The sequence below is a fragment of the Orcinus orca genome, chromosome 2 (assembly GCF_937001465.1).
Source record: "Orcinus orca chromosome 2, mOrcOrc1.1, whole genome shotgun sequence".
NCBI classification, from domain to species: Eukaryota; Metazoa; Chordata; class Mammalia; order Artiodactyla; family Delphinidae; genus Orcinus; species Orcinus orca.
In genome coordinates this window covers 31,621,822-31,637,134 of record NC_064560.1, presented here as the reverse complement: position 1 = coordinate 31,637,134, position 15,313 = coordinate 31,621,822, and positions in this window count along the sequence as shown.

Below are 15,313 nucleotides of genomic sequence, written 5' to 3'. Positions count from 1 at the left end.
CTCCAAGTGGGGAGGGTGTTAGTAAAGCGTCTGGAATGTTGCACCCGAATACCAGGGCACGAAAACTGAGACACATTTGAACACGTTTCCCGATCACACGGTGGACCATACTCTGGGTTCCACATGCATGTTTTACCTGAAGGAAGAATCCCTTAAACCTGGAGAGTTGAGACCCATGGAATGGGTACCATGCAATATGACTTCAAAGGGTCTGCATTTGCTCACCGATCCTCACCAATCCTATCACTGCTGCGTTTATGCTGCTGTACACGCGCTTGATTCTCTTTTGGAGACATATAAATCCATAGGTTTTAAGATTCTTATTGTCAGGTATATTCTTAGGCGTTTAATATGGGGTGTTGAGTCCACTTCGTTGAGCAAGGAGTAGCTCTTGTCTATTACATATTTGGCTTATGGAACGGTATCTGTGCTAATTTCCATCTCTGGTTTTATGCAGCACCCCATCTCACCTTTCCCCTTAAGCAAGCATAAGTTGGTTTTCTACATTTGAGACCCTGTTCAGTTTTGTAATTCAGTTCCTGTGTAGCCAAGTTTACATTCCGTGTAGTAGTGATATCTTATGATGTTTCTTTTTCTGTGTGACTTATTTCACTTAGAATCATCGTACCTGAATCCACTCATTATGCTGCTACGGGCCTGATGACATTGATTTCATTGCTGAGTGATATTGCATTGTACGTAAGTACCACAACTTCTTTATCCATTTTTCGCTTTCTGTGATATTGAACTTGTACCGTAAATGAGGTTCTGGTAAACAGAGCCGTCCCAAACTTTGGGGTGGCTGTGTCTTTTTGATTTTAATTTCCCTAAGCTATAGGAACATAAGTGGAAATGCCTTAGGCTCTGATGCTTTGTTATTTAGATGTTTCAGGAAACACCATACACTTCTCCAGAGTGGCTGTTGGCAATTTACATCCCTCCCATCAGCATAATAAGGCTCCCAGTTTTCCATGGCCTGTCCTGCCTTTCTGGATTTTACACTTTTTTCACATGGCCCTTTTGACCGGGGGGCAGTGAGACTTCATTGTAGTGCAGATTTCCTTTGCAAGCTTGCTTGGTTGGCCAAAAAGGGCGTATGCGTTTTTTCCTGAATATATTCAGGAAAAAACGCATACTCCCTTTTTGGCCAAGTGCATCATTGTGGACGTTCTGCCTCTTTTTCTATGCTTTACATGCAATTCCAGTCTACCTCCTGAAATCGGTTTCCTGCAATTCTGCCCTTCTTTCAAGTCCACTTGGAAGCCTTACTTCAATATATTTTTGGACGATAGCTGTCATTTATAACTCTGCAGATTTGTGAATGACAGTGCCCCTGAGCTCCTTTCTTCAACTCGCTTTCTTGTGAGCTGGCCGCAACACCGCAGGATTGCTTCAGGCCCTAGTGTGGTTCCGGCATGGCATGCTGAGCCTTTGGTTAATTCCTCTTCCTGGTGGGAAATGAGAGTTAAATTTGCCCGTCCAGACACCTCCAGCTAGTGTCTCATTGGTTCTCCCTATTCCTGTTCATTTTCCGCAGAAATTGCAAACTGGGCCAAACAGGAGGTTAAAGGCACTGACTCTCCAAGTGGGGAGGGTGTTAGTAAAGCGTCTGGAATGTTGCACCCGAATACCAGGGCACGAAAACTGAGACACATTTGAACACGTTTCCCGATCACACGGTGGACCATACTCTGGGTTCCACATGCATGTTTTAGCTGAAGGAAGAATCCCTTAAACCTGGAGAGTTGAGACCCATGGAATGGGTACCATGCAATATGACTTCAAAGGGTCTGCATTTGCTCACCGATCCTCACCAATCCTATCACTGCTGCGTTTATGCTGCTGTACACGCGCTTGATTCTCTTTTGGAGACATATAAATCCATAGGTTTTAAGATTCTTACTAGTCAGGTATATTCTTAGGCGTTTAATATGGGGTGTTGAGTCCACTTCGTTGAGCAAGGAGTAGCTCTTGTCTATTACATATTTGGCTTATGGAACGGTATCTGTGCTAATTTCCATCTCTGGTTTTATGCAGCACCCCATCTCACCTTTCCCCTTAAGCAAGCATAAGTTGGTTTTCTACATTTGAGACCCTGTTCTGTTTTGTAATTCAGTTCCTGTGTAGCCAAGTTTACATTCCGTGTAGTAGTGATATCTTATGATGTTTCTTTTTCTGTGTGACTTATTTCACTTAGAATCATCGTACCTGAATCCACTCATTATGCTGATACGGGCCTGATGACATTGATTTCATTGCTGAGTGATATTGCATTGTACGTAAGTACCACAACTTCTTTATCCATTTTTCGCTTTCTGTGATATTGAACTTGTACCGTAAACGAGGTTCTTGTAAACAGAGCCGTCCGAAACTTTGGGGTGGCTGTGTCTTTTTGATTTTAATTTCCCTAAGCTATAGGACCATAAGTGGAAGGGCCCTAGGCTCTGTTGCTTTGTTTCTTAGATGTTTCAGGAAACACCATACACTTCTCCAGAGTGGCTGTTGGCAATTTACATCCCGCCCATCAGCATAACAAGGCTCCCAGTTCTCCATGGCCTGTCCTGCCTTTCTGGATTTTACACTTTTTTCAGATGGCCCTTTTGACCAGGGGGCAGTGAGACTTCATTGTAGTGCAGATTTCATTTACAAGCTTGCTTGGTTGGCCAAAAAGGGCATATGCGTTTTTTTCTGAATATATTCAGGAAAAAACGCATATGCCCTTTTTGGCCAAGTGCATCATTGTGGACGTCCTGCCTCTTTTCCTATGCTTTACATGCAATTCCAGTCTACCTCCTGAAATCGGTTTCCTGCCATTCTGCCCCGCTTTCAAGTCCTCTTGGCAGCCTTACTTCTATATATCTTTGGATGATAGCTGTCATTTATAACTCTGCAAGTTTGTGAATGACAGTGTCCCTGAGCTCCTTTCTTCAACTCGCTTTCTTGTGAGCTGGCCGCAACACCGCAGGATTGATTTAGGCCCTAGTGTGGTTCCGGCATGGCACACTGAGCCTTTGGTTAATTCCTCTTCCTGGTGGGAAATGAGAGTTAAATTTGCCCATCCAGACACCTCCAGCTAGTCTCTCATTGGTTCTCCCTATTCCTGTTCATTTTCCTCAGAAATTACAAACTGGGCCAATCAGGAGTTTAAAGGCACTGACTCTCCAAGTGGGGAGAGTGTTAGTAAAGCGTCTGGAATGTTGCACCCGAGTACCAGGGGAGGAAAACTGAGACACATTTGAAAACGTTTCCCGATCACACGGTAGATCATACTCTGGGTTCCAGATGCATGTTTTAGCTGAAGGATGAATCCCTTAAACCTGGAGAGTTGAGACCCATGGAATGGGTACCATGCAGTATGACTTCAAAGGGTCTGCATTTGCTCACCGATCCTCACCAATCCTATCACTGCTGCGTTTATGCCGCTGTACACATGCTTGATTCTCTTTCGGAGAGATATAAATCCATAGGTTTTAATATTCTCACTAGTCAGGTATATTGTTAGGCGTTTAATATGGGGTGTTGAGTCCACTTCGTTGAGCAAGGAGTAGCTCTTGTCTATTACATATTTGGCTTATGGAACGGTATCTGTGCTAATTTCAATCTCTGGTTTTATGCAGCACCCCAACTCACCTTTCCCCTTAAGCAAGCATAAGTTGGTTTTCTACATTTGAGACCCTGTTCTGTTTTGTAATTCAGTTCCTGTGTAGCCAAGTTTACATTCCGTGTAGTAGTGATATCTTATGATGTTTCTTTTTCTGTGTGACTTATTTCACTTAGAATCATCGTACCTGAATCCACTCATTATGCTGATACGGGCCTGATGACATTGATTTCATTGCTGAGTGATATTGCATTGTACGTAAGTACCACAACTTCTTTATCCATTTTTCGCTTTCTGTGATATTGAACTTGTACCGTAAACGAGGTTCTTGTAAACAGAGCCGTCCGAAACTTTGGGGTGGCTGTGTCTTTTTGATTTTAATTTCCCTAAGCTATAGGACCATAAGTGGAAGGGCCCTAGGCTCTGTTGCTTTGTTTCTTAGATGTTTCAGGAAACACCATACACTTCTCCAGAGTGGCTGTTGGCAATTTACATCCCGCCCATCAGCATAACAAGGCTCCCAGTTCTCCATGGCCTGTCCTGCCTTTCTGGATTTTACACTTTTTTCAGATGGCCCTTTTGACCAGGGGGCAGTGAGACTTCATTGTAGTGCAGATTTCCTTTACAAGCTTGCTTGGTTGGCCAAAAAGGGCATATGCGTTGTTTTCTGAATACATTCAGGAAAAAACGCATACGCCCTTTTTGGCCACGTGCATCATTGTGGACGTTCTGCCTCTTTTCCTACGCTTTACATGCAATTCCAGTCTACCTCCTGAAATCGGTTTCCTGCAATTCAGCCCTGCTTTCAAGTCCTCTTGGCAGACTTACTTCAATATATTTTTGGACGATAGCTGTCATTTATAACTCTGCAGGTTTGTGAATTACAGTGCCCCTGAGCTCCTTTCGTCAACTCGCTTTCTTGTGAGCTGGCCGCAACACCGCAGGATTGCTTCAGGCCCTAGTGTGGTTCCGGCATGGCACGCTGAGCCTTTGGTTAATTCCTCTTCCTGGTGGGAAATGAGAGTTAAATTTGCCCGTCCAGACACCTCCAGCTAGTCTCTCATTGGTTCTCCCTATTCCTGTTCATCTTACGCAGAAATTGCAAACTGGGCCAAACAGGAGGTTAAAGGCACTGACTCTCCAAGTGGGGAGAGTGTTAGTAAAGCATCTGGAATGTTGCACCCGAGTACCAGGGGACGAAAACTGAGACACATTTGAACACGTTTCCCGATCACACGGTGGATCATACTCTGGGTTCCACATGCATGTTTTAGCTGAAGGAAGAATCCCTTAAACCTGGAGAGTTGAGACCCATGGAATGGTACCATGCAATATGAATTGAAAGGGTCTGCATTTGCTCACCGAACCTCACCAATCCTATGACTGCTGCGTTAATGCCTCTCTACACAGGCTTGATTCTCTTTCGGAGACATATAAATCCATAGGTTTTAAGATTCTTACTAGTCAGGTATATACCAAGGCGCGTAATATGGGGTGTTGAGTCCACTTCGTTGAAGAAGGAGTAGCTCTTGTCTATTACATATTTGGCTTATGCAACGGTATCTGTGCTAATTTCAATCTCTGGTTTTATGGAACACCCCAACTCACCTTTCCCCTTAAGCAAGCATAAGTTGGTTTTCTACATTTGAGACCCTGTTCTGTTTTGTAATTCAGTTCCTGTGTAGCCAAGTTTACTTTCCGTGTAGTAGTGATATCTTATGATGTTTCTTTCTCTGTGTGACTTATTTCACTTAGAATCATCGTACCTGAATCCACTCATTATGCTGCTACGGGCCTGATGACATAGATTTCATTGCTGAGTGATATTGCATTGTACGTAAGTGCCACAACTTGTTTATCCATTTTTTGCTTTCTGTGATATTGAACTTCTACCGTAAACGAGGTTCTTGTAAACAGAGCCGTCCCAAACTTTGGGGTCACTGTATCTTTTTGATTTTAATTTCCCTAAGCTATAGGACCATAAGTGGAAGTGCCCTAGGCTCTGTTGCTTTGTTTTTTAGATGTTTCAGGAAACACCATACACTTCTCCAGAGTGGCTGTTGACAATTTACATCCCGCCCATCAGCATAACAAGGCTCCCAGTTCTCCATGGTCTGTCCTGCCTTTCTGGATTTTACACTTTTTTCAGATGGCCCTTTTGACCGGGGGACAGTGAGACTTCATTGTAGTGCAGATTTCTTTGCCAGCTTCCTTGGTTGGTCAAAAAGGACGTATGCGTTTTTTCCTGAATATATTCAGGAAAAAACGCGTACGCCCTTTTTGGCCAAGTGCATCATTGTGGACGTTCTGCCTCTTTTCCTATGCTTTACATGCAATTCCAGTCTACCTCCTGAAATCGGTTTCCTGCAATTCTGCCCCGCTTTCAAGTCCTCTTGGCAGCCTTACTTCAATATATTTTTGGACGATAGCTGTCATTTATAACTCTGCAGGTTTGTGAATGACAGTGCCCCTGAGCTCCTTTCTTCAACTCGCTTTCTTGTGAGCTGGCCGCAACACCGCATGATTGCTTCACGCCCTAGTGTGGTTCCGGCATGGCACGCTGAGCCTTTGGTTAATTCCTCTTCCCGGTGGGAAATGAGAGTTAAATTTGCCCGTCCAGACACCTCCAGCTAGTCTCTCATTGGTTCTCCCTATTCCTGTTCATTTTCCGCAGAAATTGCAAACTGGGCCAAACAGGAGCTTAAAGGCACTGACTCTCCAAGTGGGGAGAGTGTTAGTAAAGCGTCTGGAATGTTGCACCCGAGTACCAGGGGACGAAAACTGAGACACATTTGAACACGTTTCCCGATCACACGGTGGATCATACTCTGGGTTCCACATGCATGTTTTAGCTGAAGGAAGAATCCCTTAAACCTGGAGAGTTGAGACCCATGGAATGGGTACCATGCAATATGACTTCAAAGGGTCTGCATTTGCTCACCGATCCTCACCAATCCTATCACTGCTGCATTTACGCCGCTGTACACATGCTTGATTCTCTTTCGGAGACATATAAATCCATAGGTTTTAAGATTCTTACTAGTCAGGTATATTCTTAGGCGTTTAATATGGGGTGTTGAGTCCACTTCGTTGAGCAAGGAGTAGCTCTTGTCTATTACTTATTTGGCTTATGGAACGGTATCTGTGCTAATTTCAATCTCTGGTTTTATGCAGCACCCCAACTCACCTTTCCCCTTAAGCAAGCATAAGTTGGTTTTCTACATTTGAGACCCTGTTCTGTTTTGTAATTCCGTTCCTGTGTAGCCAAGTTTACATTCCGTGTAGTAGTGATATCTTATGATGTTTCTTTTTCTGTGTGACTTATTTCACCTAGAATCATCGTACCTGAATCCACTCGTTATGCTGCTATGGGCCTGATGACATAGATTTCATTGCTGAGTGATATTGCATTGTACGTAAGTACCACAACTTCTTTATACATTTTTCGCTTTCTGTGATATTGAACTTGTACCGTAAACGAGGTTCTTGTAAACAGAGCCGTCCCAAACATTCGGGTGGCTGTGTCTTTTTGATTTTAATTTCCCTAAGCTATAGGACCATAAGTGGAAGTGCCCTAGGCTCTGTTGCTTTGTTTTTTAGATGTTTCAGGAAACACCATACACTTCTCCAGAGTGGCTGTTGGCAATTTACATCCCGCCCATCAGCATAACAAGGCTCCCAGTTCTCCATGGCCTGTCCTGCCTTTCTGGATTTTACACTTTTTCAGATCGCCCTTTTGACCAGGGGGCAGTGAGACTTCATTGTAGTGCAGATTTCCTTGGCAAGCTTGCGTGGTTGGCCAAAAGGGGCCTATGCGTTTTTTCTGAATATATTCAGGAAAAAACGCATAGGCCCTTTTTGGCCAAGTGCTTCATTGTGGACGTTCTGCCTCTTTTCCTATGCTTTACATGCAATTCCAGTCTACGTCCTGAAATCGGTTTCCTGCAATTCTGCCCCGCTTTCAAGTCCTCTTGGCAGCCTTACTTCAATATATTTTTGGACGATAGCTGTCATTTATAACTCTGCAGGTTTGTGAATGACAGTGCCCCTGAGCTCCTTTCTTCAAGTCGCTTTCTTCTGAGCTGGCCGCAACACTGCAGGATTGCTTCAGGCCCTAGTGTGGTTCCAGCATGGCACGCTGAGCCTTTGGTTAATTCCTCTTCCTGGTGGGAAATGAGAGTTAAATTTGCCCGTCCAGACACCTCCAGCTAGTGTCTCATTGGTTCTCCCTATTCCTGTTCATTTTGCGCAGAATTTGCAAACTGGGCCAAACAGGTTAAAGACACTGATCTCCAAGTGGGGAGAGTGTTAGTAAAGCGTCTGGAATGTTGCACCCGAGTACCAGGGCACGAAAACTGAGACACAGTTGAACACGTTTCCCGATCACACGGTGGATCATACTCTGGGTTCCACATGCATGTTTTAGATGGAGGAAGAAGCCCTTAAACCTGGAGAGTTGAGACCCATGGAATGGGTACCATGCAATATGACTTCAAAGGGTCTGCATTTGCTCACCAAACCTCACCAATCCTATCACTGCTGCGTTTATGCCGCTGTACACATGCTAGATTCTCTTTCGGAGACATATAAATCCATAGGTTTTAAGATTCTTACTAGTCAGGTATATTCTTAGGCGTTTTATATGGGGTGTTGAGTCCACTTCGTTGAGCAAGAAGTAGCTCTTGTCTATTACATATTTGGCTTATGGATCGGTATCGGTGCTAATTTCAATCTCTGGTTTTATGCAGCACCCCAACTCACCTTTCCCCTTAAGCAAGCATAAGTTGGTTTTCTACATTTGAGACCCTATTCTGTTTTGTAATTCAGTTCCTGTGTAGCCAAGTTTACATTCCGTGTAGTAGTGATATCTTATGATGTTTCTTTTTCTGTGTGACTTATTTCACTTAGAATCATCGTACCTGAATCCACTCATTATGCTGCTACGGGCCTGATGACATGGATTTCATTGCTGAGTGATATTGCATTGTTCGTAAGTAGCACAACTTCTTTATCCATTTTTCGCTTTCTGTGATATTGAACTTGTACCGTAAACGAGGTTCTTGTAAACAGAGCCATCCTAAATTTGGGGTGGCTGTGTCTTTTTGATTTTAATTTCACTAAGGTATAGGACCATAAGTGGAAGTGCCCTAGGCTCTGTTGCTTCGTTTCTTAGATGTTTCAGGAAGCACCATACACTTCTCCAGAGTGGCTGTTGGCAATTTACGTCCAGCCCATGAGCATAACAAGGCTCCCAGTTCTCCATGGCCTGTCCTGCCTTTCTGGATTTTACACTTTTTTCAGATGGCCCTTTTTACCGGGGGGCAGTGAGACTTCATTTTAGTGCAGATTTCCTTTGCAAGCTTGCTTGGTTGGCCAAAAAGGGCGTATGCGTTTTTTCCTGAATATATTCAGGAAAAAACGCATACGCCCTTTATGGCCAAGTGCATCATTGTGGACGTTCTGCCTCTTTTCCTATGCTTTACATGCAATTCCAGTCTACCTCCTGAAATTGGTTTCCTGCAATTCTGCCCCGCATTCAACTCCTCTTGGCAGCCTTACTTCAATATATTTTTGGACGATAGCTGACATTTATAACTCTGCAGGTTTGTGAATGACAGTGCCCCTGAGCTCCTTTCTTCAACTCGCTTTCTTGTGAGCTGGCCGCAACACCGCAGGATTGCTTCAAGCCCTACTGTGGTTCTAGCACGGCACGCTGAGCCTTTGGTTAATTTCTCTTCCTGGTGGGAAATGAGAGTTAAATTTGCCCGTCCAGACACCTCCAGCTAGTCTCTCATTGGTTCTCCCTATTCCTGTTCATATTCCGCAGAAATTGCAAACTGGGCCAAACAGGAGGTTAAAGGCACTGACTCTCCAAGTGGGGAGAGTGTTAGTAAAGCGTCTGGAATGTTGCACCCGAGTACCAGGAGACGAAAACTGAGACACATTAGAACACGTTTCCCGATCACACGGTGGATCATACCCTGGCTTCCACATGCATGTTTTAGCTGAAAGAAGAATCCCTTAAACCTGGAGAGTTGAGACCCATGGAATGGGTACCATGCAATATGACTTCAAAGGGTCTGCATTTGCTCACCGAACCTCACCGATCCTATCACTGCTACGTTTATGCCGCTGTACACACGCTTGATTCACTTTCGGAGACATGTAAATCCATAGATTTTAAGATTCTTACTAGTCAGGTATATTCTTAGGCGTTTAATATGTGGTGTTGAGTCCACTTCGTTGAGCAAGGCGTAACTCTTGTCTATTACATATTTGGCTTATGCAACGGTATCTGTGCTACTTTCAATCTCTGGTTTTATGCAGCACCCCATCTCACCTTTCCCCTTAAGCAAGCATAAGTTGGTTTTCTACATTTGAGACCCTGTTCTGTTTTGTAATTCAGTTCCTGTGTAGCCAAGTTTACATTCCGTGTAGTAGTGATATCTTATGATGTTTCTTTTTCTGTGTGACTTATTTCACTTAGAATCATCGTACCTGAATCCACTCATTATGCTGCTACGGGCGTGATGACATAGATTTCATTGCCTAGTGATATTGCATTGTACGTAAGTACCACAACTTCTTTATCCATTTTTCGCTTTCTGCGATATTGAACTTGTACCGTAAACGAGGTTCTTGTAAACACAGCTGTCCCAAACTTTGGGGTGGGTGTGTCTTTTTGATTTTAATTTCCCTAAGCTATAGGACCATAAGTGGATGTGCCCTAGGCTCTGTTGCTTTGTGTTTTAGATGTTTCAGGAAACACCATACACTTCTCCAGAGTGGCTGTTGGCAATTTACATCCTGCCCATCAGCATAACAAGGCTCCGAGTTCTCCATGGCCTGTCCTGCCTTTCTGGATTTTACACTTTTTTCAGATGGCCCTTTTGACTGGGGGGCACTGAGACTTCATTGTAGTGCAGATTTCCTTTGCAAGCTTGCTTGGTTGGCCAAAAAGGGCTTATACGTTTTTTCCTGAATACATTCAGGAAAAAACGCATACGCCCTTTTTGGCCACGTGCATCATTGTGGACGTTCTGCCTCTTTTCCTACGCTTTACATGCAATTCCAGTCTACCTCCTGAAATCGGTTTCCTGCAATTCAGCCCTGCTTTCAAGTCCTCTTGGCAGACTTACTTCAATATATTTTTGGACGATAGCTGTCATTTATAACTCTGCAGGTTTGTGAATTACAGTGCCCCTGAGCTCCTTTCGTCAACTCGCTTTCTTGTGAGCTGGCCGCAACACCGCAGGATTGCTTCAGGCCCTAGTGTGGTTCCGGCATGGCACGATGAGCCTTTGGTTAATTCCTCTTCCTGGTGGGAAATGAGAGTTAAATTTGCCCGTCCAGACACCTCCAGCTAGTCTCTCATTGGTTCTCCCTATTCCTGTTCATCTTACGCAGAAATTGCAAACTGGGCCAAACAGGAGGTTAAAGGCACTGACTCTCCAAGTGGGGAGAGTGTTAGTAAAGCGTCTGGAATGTTGCATTCTAGTACCAGGGGACGAAAACTGAGACACATTTGAACACGTTTCCCGATCACACGGTGGATCATACTCTGGGTTCCACATGCATGTTTTAGCTGAAGGAAGAATCCCTTAAACCTGGAGAGTTGAGACCCATGGAATGGTACCATGCAATATGAATTGAAAGGGTCTGCATTTGCTCACCGAACCTCACCAATCCTATGACTGCTGCGTTAATGCCTCTCTACACAGGCTTGATTCTCTTTCGGAGACATATAAATCCATAGGTTTTAAGATTCTTACTAGTCAGGTATATACCAAGGCGCGTAATATGGGGTGTTGAGTCCACTTCGTTGAAGAAGGAGTAGCTCTTGTCTATTACATATTTGGCTTATGCAACGGTATCTGTGCTAATTTCAATCTCTGGTTTTATGGAACACCCCAACTCACCTTTCCCCTTAAGCAAGCATAAGTTGGTTTTCTACATTTGAGACCCTGTTCTGTTTTGTAATTCAGTTCCTGTGTAGCCAAGTTTACTTTCCGTGTAGTAGTGATATCTTATGATGTTTCTTTCTCTGTGTGACTTATTTCACTTAGAATCATCGTACCTGCATCCACTCATTATGCTGCTACGGGCCTGATGACATAGATTTCATTGCTGAGTGATATTGCATTGTACGTAAGTGCCACAACTTGTTTATCCATTTTTTGCTTTCTGTGATATTGAACTTCTACCGTAAACGAGGTTCTTGTAAACAGAGCCGTCCCAAACTTTGGGGTCACTGTATCTTTTTGATTTTAATTTCCCTAAGCTATAGGACCATAAGTGGAAGTGCCCTAGGCTCTGTTGCTTTGTTTTTTAGATGTTTCAGGAAACACCATACACTTCTCCAGAGTGGCTGTTGACAATTTACATCCCGCCCATCAGCATAACAAGGCTCCCAGTTCTCCATGGTCTGTCCTGCCTTTCTGGATTTTACACTTTTTTCAGATGGCCCTTTTGACCGGGGGACAGTGAGACTTCATTGTAGTGCAGATTTCTTTGCCAGCTTCCTTGGTTGGTCAAAAAGGACGTATGCGTTTTTTCCTGAATATATTCAGGAAAAAATGCATATGCCCTTTTTGGCCAAGTGCATCATTGTGGACGTTCTGCCTCTTTTCCTATGCTTTACATGCAATTCCAGTCTACCTCCTGAAATCGGTTTCCTGCAATTCTGCCCCACTTTCAAGTCCTCTTGGCAGCCTTAGTTCAATATATTTTTGGACGATAGCTGTGATTTATAACTCTGCAGGTTTGTGAATGACAGTGCCCCTGAGCTCCTTTCTTCAACTCGCTTTCTTGTGAGCTGGCCGCAACACCGCAGGAATGCTTAAGGCCCTAGTGTGGCTCCGGCATGGCACACTGAGCCTTTGGTTAATTCCTCTTCCTGGTGGGAAATGAGAGTTAAATTTGCCCTTTACGACACTTCCAGCTAGTCTCTCATTGGTTCTCCCTATTCCTGTTCATTTTCCGCAGAAATTGCAAACTGGGCCAAACAGGAGGTTAAAGGCACTGACTCTCCAAATGGGGAGAGTGTTAGTAAAGCATCTGGAATGTCACACCCGAGTACCAGGGGACGAAAACTGAGACACATTTGCACACGTTTCCCGATCACACGGTGGATCATACTCTGGGTTCCACATGCATGTTTTAGCTGAAGGATGAATCCCTTAAACCTGGAGAGTTGAGACGCATGGAATGGGTACCATGCAATATGAGTTCAAAGGGTCTGCATTTGCTAACCGATCCTCACCAATCCTATCACTGCTGCGTTTATGCCGCTGTACACACGCTTGATTCTCTTTCGGAGACATATAAATCCATAGGTTCTAAGATTCTTACTAGTCAGGTATATTCTTAGGCGTTTAATATGGGGTGTTGAGTCCACTTCGTTGAGCAAGGAGTAGCTCTTGTCTATTACATATTTGGCTTATGGAACGGTATCTGTGCTAATTTCCATCTCTGGTTTTATGCAGCACCCGAACTCACCTTTCCCCCTTAAGCAAGCATAAGTTGGTTTTCTACATTTGAGACCCTGTTCTGTTTTGTAATTCAGTTCCTGTGTAGCCAAGTTTACATTCCGTGTAGTAGTGATATCTTATGATGTTTCTTTTTCTGTGTGACTTATTTCACTTAGAATCATCGTACCTGAATCCACTCATTATGCTGCTATGGGCCTGATGACATAGATTCATTGCTGAGTGATATTGCATTGTACGTAAGTACCACAACTTCTTTATCCATTTTTCGCTAACTGTGATATTGAACTTGTACCGTAAACGAGGTTCTTGTAAACAGAGCCGTCCCAAACTTTGGGGTGGCTGTGTGTTTTTGATTTTAATTTCCCTAAGCTATAGGACCATAAGTGGAAGTGCCCTAGTCTCTGTTGCTTTGTTTTTTAGATGTTTCAGGAAACACCATACACTTCTCCAGAGTGGCTGTTGGCAATTTACATCCCGCACATCAGCATAACAAGGCTCCCAGTTCTCCATGGCCTGTCCTGCCTTTCTGGATTTTACACTGTTTTCAGATGGCCCTATTGACCGGGGGGCAGTGAGACTTCATTGTAGTGCAGATTTCCTTTGCAAGCTTGCTTGGTTGGCCAAAAAGGGCGTATGCGTTGTTTCCTGAATATATTCAGGAAACAACGCATACGCCCTTTTTGGCCAAGTGCATCATTGTGGACGTTCTGCCTCTTTTCCTATGCTTTACATGCAATTCCAGTCTACCTCCTGAAATTGGTTTCCTGCAATTCTGCCCCGCTTTCACGTCCTCTTGGCAGCCTTACTTCAATATATTTTTGGACGATAGCTGTCATTTATAACTCTGCAGGTTTGTGAATGACAGTGCCCCTGAGCTCCTTTCTTCAACTCGCTTTCTTGTGAGCTGGCCGCACCACCGCATGATTGCTTCACGCCCTAGTGTGGTTCCGGCATGGCACGCTGAGCCTTTGGTTAATTCCTCTTCCTGGTGGGAAATGAGAGTTAAATTTGCCCGTCCAGACACCTCCAGCTAGTCTCTCATTGGTTCTCCCTATTCCTGTTCATTTTCCGCAGAAATTGCAAACTGGGCCAAACAGGAGTTTAAAGGCACTGACTCTCCAAGTGGGGAGAGTGTTAGTAAAGCGTCTGGAATGTTGCACCCGAGTACCAGGGGACGAAAACTGAGACACATTTGAACACGTTTCCCGATCACACGGTGGATCATACTCTGGGTTCCACATGCATGTTTTAGCTGAAGGAAGAATCCCTTAAACCTGGAGAGTTGAGACCCATGGAATGGGTACCATGCAATATGACTTCAAAGGGTCTGCATTTGCTCACCGATCCTCACCAATCCTATCACTGCTGCGTTTACGCCGCTGTACACACGCTCGATTCTCTTTCGGAGACATATAAATCCATAGGTTTTAAGATTCTTACTAGTCAGGTATATTCTTAGGCGTTTAATATGGGGTGTTGAGTCCACTTCGTTGAGCAAGGAGTAGCTCTTGTCTATTACTTATTTGGCTTATGGAACGGTATCTGTGCTAATTACAATCTCTGGTTTTATGCAGCACCCCAACTCACCTTTCCCCTTAAGCAAGCATAAGTTGGCTTTCTACATTTGAGACCCTGTTCTGTTTTGTAATTCAGTTCCTGTGTAGCCAAGTTTACATGCCTTGTAGTAGTGATATCTTATGATGTTTCTTTTTCTGTGTGACTTATTTCACTTAGAATCATCGTACCTGAATCCACTCATTATGCTGCTACGGGCCTGATGACATAGATTTCATTGCTGAGTGATATTGCATTGTACGTAAGTGCCACAACTTGTTTATCCATTTTTTGCTTTCTGTGATATTGAACTTCTACTGTAAACGAGGTTCTTGTAAACAGAGCCGTCCCAAACTTTGGGGTCACTGTGTCTTTTTGATTTTAATTTCCCTAAGCTATAGGACCATAAGTGGAAGTGCCCTAGGCTCTGTTGCTTTGTTTTTTAGATGTTTCAGGAAACACCATACACTTCTCCAGAGTGGCTGTTGGCAATTTACATCCCGCCCATCAGCATAACAAGGCTCCCAGTTCTCCATGGCCTGTCCTGCTTTTCAGATTTTACACTTTTTTCAGATGGCCCTTTTGACTGGGGGGCAGTGAGACTTCATTGTAGTGCATTTTTCCTTTGCAAGCTTCCTTGGTTGGCCAAAAAGGACGTATGCGTTTT